Raw genomic sequence first — 9,621 nt, forward strand, 5'->3', positions numbered from 1 at the left:
CAAGGTTAAATGATGAAATCACGGAACCCTAGAAGATGAATTAGTAATGCGAGAATGACAATTAGGTCTTGACAAAGGATAATTGATTTGATCATGATTTGATTTTGGATTGATAAATGACCAATGTGATAAATGATTTGATTGAGATTGGTTGACAAAAATCAATGACAAATTGACCAAATTGACATGATTGAAAAGGACAAGGATCGATGACGAATCGATCGCAATATGACAAGATTGACAAGGACAAAGATCGACCAAAATCATGATTGAAGATTGTTGTCAACAAGACCAAATTTGAAAGCGAGACAGATGAAGAATGCAGAAGAAGGCCTCGATGCTTGCAAATGATAAAGACCAAGTGCGTGACATAGGAGAAAAGTTAATGCGACGCAAAAACCTAAAATGAGGCAATGCGCAAATGTTAAAATATGACTCCGCAAGCGTTGACCATTTTTAGGTGTCTACATTTTGCCCCTCTTTGAGACAATGCGATTTTAAGCGTTGTTTCAAAGAACAATAATGAAAATGCCCTAGACAATGAAAATGACATATGCATGCCCCCTCGAGGAATTGGCCGGAAACATGCAGAAAAGAGGCCAATTGATCGATAAAAATGATAGGATCGAACGGACTGACAAGACTGACCGAAGAAATGTTAGTAAGTAGAAATTAGACAGAGGACAAGTAGAGATGAAGAAAAACTTGCTTTCACCAATGCACTTTGTAGGTGAGAACCTTTATTTTAATGTAGCAAAATGGATGCGTAGCATCATGGCATGGAAGGCCAGAGCTGAAATGCAACCCCTTTTGCAAAAGACAGACACATCACAGATAAACAACAATCACAACAAAAAAAGAAAGAGACCATGAGCCATCCCGGTCACTCTAAATCACTCAGTGACATCATTGAGCAACATAGGAACATGATCGAAGATAAATCAATAAAAAGATAAGATGCACAAATTCCAACAAATCAAACAAACATCTTGATCTTCATTGTCAAAAGTTGAAAGTGCTGATAGGACGATCATGCTGTCTGGTTTCAGGACATGTGGTACCCCGTCTAAGATAGGACACAGTCTGATTTTGAGTATACCACACCCTGTATAAGACCCATGATAGTGTGCCAAGGACGAATGATTTTGATGTTGATTGATATGACAATTCTGATCAGTTTGAATGTCTGATTTGATGGAAAAGCTCATCTGTTTAACGCATGATTTCATTAAAGCACATTGTGTGATTGCGTGTCATTGGAGGGATGCTCAGTGATTTGTCTTATGCACAAAAGGGATCATATATTTTTTTTGCTTATCGAGATTTTACAATTTTTTTGTGTTCATTTTTTTTCAGGACTTTATTTGATTTTTATGATCTTTTTTCAGGACATTTTTCAATTTTTTTGAATTATTTCAGGACATTTTTAAATTTTTATGAGATTTTCAATTTTTTTTGTTTTATTTTAGGACATTTTTCATTTTTTATGATTTATCTCAGGACATTTTTCAATTTTTATGAGATTTTTTAAGGACATTTTTCAATTTTGATGATCTTTTTCATGACGTTTTGAATTTTTTTATGATTTTGCCCCCAGTGTCTAGCAAGGCAAGGAATATGACAAGTGAATAAATAGGCTTGCTGAAATGTTGGTGGATAGAGGAAAGACAAAGGCCTTTTATTATGGAGACAATACGGATGCAATTTTCAAGGGCTATTGCGTGATGGGACAAGAGACTGGATATGACAATTGAAAGCAGTGACAGGGCATGAGGGACATGTCAAGAGGTTTTGGAAACCATGTTTTGCATTTTGCGTCCTTATGTCAGATCAAGATCAAGGGACAGAAAAGGTGTATGGATAGTGATAAGATATGGATAGGAGAAGCAAGACCAAGAATGGATAAGGGACATGGACTGAAGGTTGGGATAGGATACGGGATAGTGGCAGAAAGTTGCAATAAGGTAGGGAATATGGATGAAAGGTTATAATAAGAAAATGGATAAAGACCAAAAGCTATGATAGACTGAAAGATGCAAACAAGATACATGATGTTCATGATGATCCTCAGCCTTGTCAAGATCAAAGGTGGAAAGAGGAAATTGATATGAGGGACAATAGGATATGAAGGGTAATGACAGGGGTTCGATAGGATAGTGAAGGGCAAAAAGGATATGATAGAATAAAACCTGCCCCCAAGTGTGGTGTGCAAGAAGTTCATGGATTACGCATGACACCTGTTTGCCAGGTTTTCATCATGGTACTTGCCCAAGGTGCCTGTTTGCCAGGTTTTCACCAGTGAATGAATTATTTTTCTTTACTTTTTTCTTTTGTCTTTTCTTTTTTTTTTTTGATTTTTTGGATTTGACTTTTTCAATAGAAGATGGACACATGATAGGGGATGGAAGAAGGACTCAAACATCTTTTTGTTTGGATAGTAGCCTTGAAAAAAAAATGGACCATGACCTTTAAAAGTATGCTCAAAGATGTTGGTAGGATAAGGACATGGAAAAAGAGATGAAACTAAGGCAAGGATTTATGCAAAGGATTGGATCAAAGGGATGGAAGGATGGAAAATATGCATTGGATAATAGGTAGTGTATTGGAAGAATTGGGCTTTAGTGGATGGAAATGAAGGCAAGATCGACATTGGCACACACCTTGAGGTGTGATGGACTGATGGAGGAAAGACGTATTTTGGATATTGAGATTTTGACGAAGGAAAGGCTATGGATTTTGGGACATAAGGGCCCAAAATGGATGAAGAAGGCGGTGGAGGAACAAATTTGAGAGGTTTGGATGGAGGAATAGCAACTTTGGATGCCAAGTTGGATTTTTCTTTAGGATTTTGTGCTTCAAGGAGTTGCTTAGGGATCCACATGGTTTTTGATTTTTCATGCTTTTGTGGTTCCTTGGAGTGCATTGCTTGCACAAGGGATTTAGGAACCCATATATATTTTGACTTTGCTTTATTTTTCTCAGTGGGCCTTTGTGGCCTTTTGGATATTTCTTTTTCTTTATAGATCATATTTTTCTTTTTTTTGACATGTCGATTATATTGGACATGTTGATCCTTGAATACATGTGGATTTTTAGACTTATGACTTTTATACTTGGCATCCAAATTGCTTGGAAGAGGGAATGAATGTCGATGTGGATGGGAATGATATGGAGGCATGTGGGATGGATGGAAGGTTCTCCAAGATGTGTGCCTTTTCTGATGTTGCATAGGAGATGGAGGGATATAGGGACCTAGAATGGATGGAAGCGATGATGGGGAAGGTGGACATTTGGATTTTGACTTTGAAGGGATACCAATGCCTTGAGTGTGAGTTGTGTAGACATGACCCTTAAGATCTTCTTTGATATGGAGGGGTTCTTGCTTATGAAGATCTACTCCTTTACCTTTATGAATATCTTGACTTGTAGGATACTCTTTTCTTTGGGAAGAAGACGCGAGTCCATTATGAGGTGGATATGATATGAGAGAGATAATGAGATCTTGAAGTGGATCGGATTGCACCAAAGTGGAAGAACCCATTATGCATGTCGAGGGTTCATGAACATCTTGCACTGACACATTAGAATCATGAGGGGGATTAGGATCATGAGGGGGACTAGGATTGTGTAGTGGACATGGTTCAATGACAGGCTCTTCAAGAGATGGAATGGGAGAAATAATGGGATCATCAAAAGAAATGTGATCTTGTAGTGTATATGGAGCATTAAGACAAGGAGATGGAGGAACAAAAGGATCTTGTGGAGGATCTGAAGGAATAGTTTGATCTTGACAAGGAGGAAGATCATTGGAATCCTCTTTAAAGGTGCTTTGCTCTTGAATTTCAATGGGATCATCATAAAGGATGGAAATGATAGCTTGATCTTTCTCAGGAAGTGGAATGTCGATGGGATTTGAAAGGACATTGTGTTCATGACATGGAAGGGAATTGTTTTGGATTGGATGGACTAGGATATCTTGATCTTGCTCGGGGAATGGAGTGTCAATAGAACTTTGGATAGGATGGACAAGAATAGGGGAATCATCATGAGTTTCTAGGAAGATGAGATCCTGGTCAACAATTGAATGGGATGATAAGGTTTCAGGATCTTGATCTTGATTTTCTTTAGGACACGTTTCTTCATGCTCTAAATTATCCTCTTGACATGAGGTTGGACTTTGGATATGCATGGAGGATTCTGACAAGGAATCAATGATTTGGCATGAAGGGGATGCACTTTGAACATTTGTGATGGATTCTGGCAAGGAATCAATTCTTGAACATGAGGAAGAGGGACTTCGAATGGGGTCCTCTAAAACAGGTAATGGAAATAAAGTGCATGGTTGCATTGGGTCTTGTATTTCTGAAACATGACAAGGATGTGCATCATGAATTGGATTATCATGGCAATCAATTATGGATAGCCCTTGGATAATTGCATCCTTGGGTGTATTGTTTGATGAGGACAATATGGAAGGTTCTTGTGAAACTTCTAAAGGTGTAGGGATAGATGCCACTGGAGAGTCAATTTGCTTGCGAGGGGATGAGACATTGCTAGACATAATTGTATTATCTTGATCTTCCTCAAAGAACTCACTTGGTAATTTCCTTAAGATCATTGCAATAAAGCCACCTTTCTTTTGATTTTTTGACATAGTTGTATCTGTAATTTGAACTTGTTTGGAAAGGAGTTGGTTTTGATCTGATGTCATGTTTTGATATTGGACTTGGTTCAATTGTTTTGACATGTTTCAAACTTGGGTTGGTGTGTGCTGCAACCTTTGTTTTTGAATGTTTGGTTGAAGTTGTTGACATTGATATGTTGATTGAACTTGTTAATATTCCACCATTGGTTGGACTATTTGTTGACATTGTATGGCTGGTTGGACATATTGTTGAAATTGGACCATTGGTTGTGTTGGTTGTATATGTTGAACAATTGGTTGAACCATTGGTTGTATTGGTTGAAAATCTAATTGATAGTAAACACCTTCTTGTTCTTGTTGTGGAGGCACATAATGTTGAAATTGTTGTTGTCTCTTTTCTTGAAATTGTTTCATCATCTCTATTTGGGAGAGGAGAGCTGGTATGTCTGATCGTTCGATAAGAGATCTTACATCAATTGGCTCAATATTTGGATTTCGACTTGGAAATTTTTGAAACACTTTAGACATTTGTGATCTATTCTTCACAATGTTTTTCACTCTTTGTTCCAATATCTCTTCTTCTTGAGCTAACTTCTCCTCTAGTTTTTGTATTTGGAGACTTGTTTCATCATAAAAAGTTTGATCAATGTTGCTTTGTTGTTGGGTTGGATAGAATTGTGATTGCATTGTCAGTTGATATGTCAAACTTTGTTGCATCACTGGTGCTTGGAACCTTGTTTCAATAGACATGTCACTATGCAAATGCAATATTTTTGGAATTTTTCAAGGATAATGTATGATATGCAAACTAAATAGATGAAAATGCAATCTATGGCAAGAATGCAACCTATGTTTTTGTTGTTTTTCAAGATTTGGACAAACTTTTTGAATGCAATTCTAAGAAAGAGACCCTTAGGAAATTGAAATGATGTCTAGACCTCAAAGGACAAAAGGACCAAGTTACAAAAGGACAAATTGACAATGTCTCACCTATATGCTTGGATACTAAGCTAGGTTTGACCAAAATGACAATGATGACAAAAAGACAAAGGTTTGATAAGGTCTAGACTTCCTAACAATGACTTAGGGTTTATCAAAGATTTGGATTACTCAAGTATGACAAAACCTAGTTTTGACACTATATGCAAAGGGACAATTACTATGCAAATGACCCTAATATGATATGATAATGATCTAAGCTTAATGAAGAGACCTAGGGTATGCACATGCAAATGTATGACAATGTCAACCTAAGGAAAAACCTAAGGTTGAATTATGAAATGGTATTACTATAATGCAAGAGGACACATGCAAAATGGATGACTTTTATTGATATGCGAAAGGAGTGTGACTTAGGTGAAACTTAACCTTGGTAGTTGACAATGAACTTTGCAAAATGCAACCTAGGATGAACCTAAATGTAAGTGACATGAATGTTGAGACAAGATTTTGAAAAATGTTTGACAACCATGTTCGAAGGTGTTTTGAACTTTGTTGCATGAAATGCTCTTATGTTTAACCTTGTTTTGAATCAATTTGTCTTGCTTTTGAAATGAGATGCAATTCAACTTTTGAAAAGCAAAGAATACAAGATATTACAACTTAGACTCAAGACAATCATGCTCATTTCCACATTTCTTATGGTAGGCAAAGACATTAGGTACTTGAGAGGTAGACTCATTATGGGATTCAAGGAGAATACATAGATGCTTGACCCCACGGGTTCCCCTCCACGGCACTCACTTCTCAGGGCAGCCAAGCATCAATCCCCATGGAAATCTCCCCATGGCGAACTTAGTATCTCTTCCAAGTATCCGAACTTGTCCTTCTCAAGCAACTAGAAGGGTTTTTGGCCTCTAAAACAAGGTGTTTAGTAAGGATTTTTGTTAAGCATTACTCCTTGATGTCACGCAAGCGTGATTGAGACATTAAGCCCATCAAGATACCAAAAAAATGTATTCGCTTAAGCATGATTTAGATCGTGAGGTCCTACTTAGATGTTGATATGAGAAAGAGTCCAAGGGTCATCACTTCCCAAGTAACTGCAATTCCCACGTAATACTTCCTTCAAAGCTTTCACTCATCGGGTATTTTTTTATAGTGAGTTAGAATGCCAAGGAATTATAGCCGTACTCACTTTGGGTCATTCCCTTCTCACGATTATCACTTGCTTGCAAAAGCAAAGTGGTCGGGAAGGCAGGCCCTCTAAAGGAGACACACAATCAAAGACACGAGCATGGTATCGAAGATCTGGATTTCTGATCACCCTAAGAAGGATGAGAGCATACTCTCCTACTCCAATGTCACACTCAATAATCAAAGAAAAAACATGTTCATTCCAACCTATTTAGAAATCACTAGGTGCCTAAATATTAATTGCAAACACAAAGTTTAGTTGTATGTCCAAGGCAACCTGCAAAATCACCAAGTCAGAAGTTTAATTTGTTGTCTTTGACTATCGATTCTGCATAGCACATGTTAGTAGTTTGATTTGTTGTCTTTGTCATGCATATACCAAGATTTTGCATAGATAATTAGTACCAAAAACCAAAACACAGAAAACAGAATGCAAAAACTAAACAAATTTCAAGTAAAATACTGCATTTTTACCTCTGTTCTGGATTTTACACAGGCGCAGAAGTCATGACACAAGCACAGAAGTCATGACACAAGCACAAAATGTCTTCAACACAAGCACCGAATGCTTAACACAGGCGCAGGTTGCTTCACACAGGCGCAGAAGTCTCCAGAAAACCCTGCACGACCCTGTTTTTGGGTTTTTTGGCCTGCAAATCAACTCAAAAGCACTCAAAGACACAATAAAGGGATTAGATGGTTAGTGTTCACATTGGGTTCACCAATTAATGTACGTTAGAAAATAGGAAATCATCACAAGACAAGATAAACATAATAATCTCAATCACAAAAAGCATTCATTGCAATGATCTATCCTAAACAACACTCAATAGAGACATGAAATAAAAACATTCAAAAGCAAAGACATATGCAAACCAATAGCAGATTTGAATGCTCCTTCATGTGGCTCCATTGTTCTTCTTTCCTCTTCAAATGGTTTGGTTGTGGATCTCACCTACAAGTGCATACACACAATTGAAAGCAAGTAGACAAGATTTTTGATCAAGAGTACTAGAAGCGTAAATTCGATAGTCTGATTACCAATTAAGAATTAAGGGTCAAGGCCTTTGATTGAAGAAATTCATCCAATTTATAGAGAAATTGGATAGATGACAAGATTAGCATGATTCAATTCAAATGGAAATTGCAAATCAATTATGTCAATTATGACAAATTATGACAAATTATGCACTTTCTATGCAAAATTTGTTGATTGATGATTTATGACAAATTATGACAAATTTCTATGTCAAGAAATTGATTGATTGTCAATTATGACAAATTATGACAAATTTCTATGTCATTTCCATGAATTTAGGAGAGAAATAGGAGGAAATTGAAATTAAGAATTAGAAAATTAGGAAAATTAGAAAAAGAAGAAAATTAGGAATTAAGAAATTGATGAAAATTAGGAATTAGGTAAATTAATTAATAATTTGTCATTTATTAATTAATTCACAAAGAGGAATAATTAGCCAATTAAATGATCATTTAATTGCAATGAGAAGACTTAGGATAAATAAACAATTTATTAATCCTAAAGGAAGAAATGACACACAAGGTTAAATGATGAAATCACGGAACCCTAGAAGACGAATTAGTAATGCGAGAATGACAATTAGGTCTTGACAAAGGATAATTGATTTGATCATGATTTGATTTTGGATTGATAAATGACCAATGTGATAAATGATTTGATTGAGATTGGTTGACAAAAATCAATGACAAATTGACCAAATTGACATGATTGAAAAGGACAAGGATCGATGACGAATCGATCGCAATATGACAAGATTGACAAGGACAAAGATCGACCAAAATCATGATTGAAGATTGTTGTCGACAAGACCAAATTCGAAAGTGAGACAGATGAAGAATGCAAAAGAAGGCCTCGATGCTCGCAAATGATAAAGACCAAGTGCATGACATAGGAGAAAAGTTAATGCGACGCAAAAACCTAAAATGAGGCAATGCGCAAATGTTAAAATATGACTCCGCAAGCGTTGACCATTTTTAGGTGTCTACACTTTGTAGCTTGAGGATTACCTGATAACGCTAGCACTGGTTGTTTGGATTTTGCATCATTTGATTCATTTCCTCCTTCATTTCTAGTGTTTTTGTTTCTCGTCTAGAATCTGGATTTGTCTAAGTTGTTGTAGTTTTGGTTGTTGTAGTTGGATGAATTTGTTCCTTCTTTGAAGAATTTCAATGTTCCTTTCTTGACACATGCCTCCTCTACTTGGATGCCATTTTCAATCAATTTGGTAAAAGATGGTGTGCATAGAAGTTTGAGGATGTAACTCATTTCACTATTCTAGTTGTCGATGAAAATTTCCATATTTTCCTTTTCGGGCACATCTCGAGGATATCTTGAGACCATACGTCACCAACGTTGAAGGAATACCATGAATGATTCATTGTTTTTCTGCTTGGTATTATAGACATCTAGCATAGTGATAGCATGTTGAATGTTGTAGGAATATTGAGTTATGAATTTATTGACTAATTCATCAAATGATCTGACAGGAGGTGTGATTTTGGATAGCCATTCCATTGTTTGTCCTCCCAAGCTTCTTGGGAATAACCTCATCAAATAGGTATCATCATGGAAAAATTGAAGACTCATGGTACAAAATTCTCGAACATGATCGCGAGGATCCCTTTTCCCATCATATTTGTCAAATTTGGGAATATCTAAGTTTGGGGGAAAAGGTACCATGTTTAACTGTCTATCAAAAGGATAAGGACAAATTTCAGTCAAGGAGTACTGTACTATTGTCTCTTTTTGCATGTCTTGCATTTGTCTTAGAAACATTTACATTTGCTGAGTGAGAGCAATC

This window comes from Cryptomeria japonica, chromosome 5 (genome assembly GCF_030272615.1).
Source record: "Cryptomeria japonica chromosome 5, Sugi_1.0, whole genome shotgun sequence".
Taxonomy (NCBI): domain Eukaryota; kingdom Viridiplantae; phylum Streptophyta; class Pinopsida; order Cupressales; family Cupressaceae; genus Cryptomeria; species Cryptomeria japonica.